Here is a 2,621-nt window from a genome sequence, read left to right on the forward strand (position 1 = left end):
GCAAAGTCATTAGGCACGGATGGTTCACGAATAGAATTTGCACTCTCAAAAGATGATACTAACAGAACGTCTTGATGAGAGACTTTCCGAAGCTTTCCCATAAAACTAAACCTGTAAATTACAGAGCTAAAGCATAAACATTACACTACAAACTAGGCGCGAAAAATACATTATAAATACATATACTAAGCAAGACGATTACACTACAAAACTAGGGGTATACAGTAATTCTTGGGAAGACTACAGTGGAAACAAGACACACAGATGAGAATAATCATGAGGAACAAAGCCATAAATTCAAGAGTTACATAACTGAATCAAGAAAAATACACTGTAAAAATCGGGGGAAATACAGTGTAAAGATAGATATAGAAACCATGGGAATTCTTGGGGAAATTCCACTGTAAACAGGACACCTAGTTGAGAATAGAAGAAAAAAATCAGGAATTACATAACTGAAACAATTAAAGTACACTAAAAATAAGGGCAAGAATACACAGAAACTGGGCCGCGAATTACACAGAAATTGGGTAAATAACACTGAAAGTCAGGGGCATATTACACTGTAAATTAGGGACATGATACAACGTATTTTTAATACAAAAAAGCATGAGAATTACACTGTAATTGTGAAAATATTACACTGGAAAAATGAAGGAGAAGATCTAGGCCATATTACACAATAGTTCTTGTACAAATTACAGCAATTCACTGTCTCTAGGACATATTACACTGTAATATGGGGAGTATTACACTGTAAATGGATGGTCTCTACAACATATTATACAGTAAATTACATGAGAAGTTGCGCTAAATTACTGTGTAAATGTAGGGTATACTACAGTGTAGTCCTAGGACATATTACATAACTGAATCATTAAAAGTACACTGAAAATAAGGGCAAGAGTACACGGTAACTGTGCCGCAAATTACATAGAAATGGGGTAAATTACACTGAAAGTCAGAGGCACATTACACAGTAAAAGCAAAGTAAAAAAGCCTGAGAATTACACTGTAATTGTGAAAATATTACACTGTAAAAATGCAGGAGAAAATCTAGTCCATATTACACAGTAGTTCTTGCACAAATTACATTAATTCACTGTCTCTAGGACATATTACACTGTAAAATGGGAAAATTACACTGTAAATGGAGGGTCTCTAAAACATATTATACAGTAAATTACTTGAGTAGTTGGCTAAATTACTGTGTAAATGTAGGGTAAACTACAGTGCAGTCCTAGGACATATTACACATCGATTCCAGCGCATATTACACTGAAAAATCTGGGCATATGCACTGTAATTAGGGGAAAATGAACACTATAATCCGTATTACACTGGAATTAGGGCGAAAAATACAAAGTACTACTATGTCAAATTACACTGTAATTGTACGTTAAAATACACTCAACATCTGCAAGCATACACAGTAATTCTGGGAGGTAAGTTACATTGTAATTCTGGGAGAATTACACTGTACATAGTACTACGAGGACAAAACACACTCAAATAAGGGAGTATTACACTGTAAGTTCAGGGACATCGTGAAGATACAACATATTACGCAGTAAATTACACAGCAGTTACACTGAAAATCTGGGGGATAAGATACACTGCATTTCTGAGGTACATTACAAGTCTGGGGGTGGGGGTGGGGGTGGGAGTGGGGGGGGTAAAAAACAATGAAGCATGAAATTCAGAGAGGTTCCTCGAAAAACACATTCAGACAGACCTCAGATACCACGGAAAAATCATGAGGAGCCACCTACAACAACAAAAACTACATCACATAATCAGGCAGGAAACTAGGCCAGATCATCACCTTCAAACAGCAAAGGAACAGACACCCCAAGCTAGCAGAAATACAGAGAAACCAACCGCTGCAACTACCAGTACACCTACCTCCACCATCTACAGCACAAGCCTACATCCGTTCTGATTTGAGAAACACAAGCCTACATCCACGTCTACACGTAGGGGAGAAAAATGACCACAAAAATGGAAAACCTATAACCCGCAACTACAAGCTCCTACACAATTGAGGCCAGAAGAGCATAGAGGGGAGAAATTGGGCGGACTACGAATGGCGGATTAGGAAAATACAGCAGCACCTACCACGGATACATGAACACAACAAACAGATGATCCACGGAGACGAAACTCAGTAGATCTGGAACTACACGACCACAACACACAGGTGAGGGGGGGGGGACGACGCGAGAGGCAATGGGGAACCAACACCTGCAGCCGAGGAACGAAGATAACAGGAAGAAGAAATCAAAATCGAACAGTGGAATAGCTCAGAATCACCTTGAACAGAAGAATCGCCTCTCTCCTCCGCCGCTCTAGCCCTCTCCCTCGGCCTTATCAGAACAGAATGACCCAGAGAAAAGGGGAGACGACACCCACTCCAAAATTCAAACAGGACAAAAAACAACAGTGCCGGAACGGAGGCGGTTACGGGTTGACACAAGAAAGACACAAGAAAAACCGAACCCGACAACCAACCCGAGAAACAGAGCGCCAGCACGAAGAAAAAAATGAAAACCAGCGCGAATCTTCCCGCGAGAATGGACGGACAGAAATTTGAATGTTGACGAATTGAAAAACACTTAACT

At 39.8% G+C, this 2,621-nt stretch overlaps 1 long non-coding RNA gene across 1 annotated transcript; it reads right to left on the minus strand.

Annotated features, from left to right (window-relative positions):
- Positions 1 to 1,484: 1,484 nt before the first annotated feature.
- On the minus strand, positions 1,485 to 2,381 carry LOC119312834. The gene is made up of 2 exons (XR_005151448.1): positions 2,314 to 2,381; positions 1,485 to 1,768 (listed from the first exon to the last, which is right to left on the minus strand). It is a non-coding gene; the product is annotated as an uncharacterized LOC119312834 (long non-coding RNA).
- Between the last annotated feature and the right edge of the window lie 240 nt (positions 2,382 to 2,621).

Source organism: Triticum dicoccoides, chromosome 5B (assembly GCF_002162155.2).
Source record: "Triticum dicoccoides isolate Atlit2015 ecotype Zavitan chromosome 5B, WEW_v2.0, whole genome shotgun sequence".
Taxonomy (NCBI): domain Eukaryota; kingdom Viridiplantae; phylum Streptophyta; class Magnoliopsida; order Poales; family Poaceae; genus Triticum; species Triticum dicoccoides.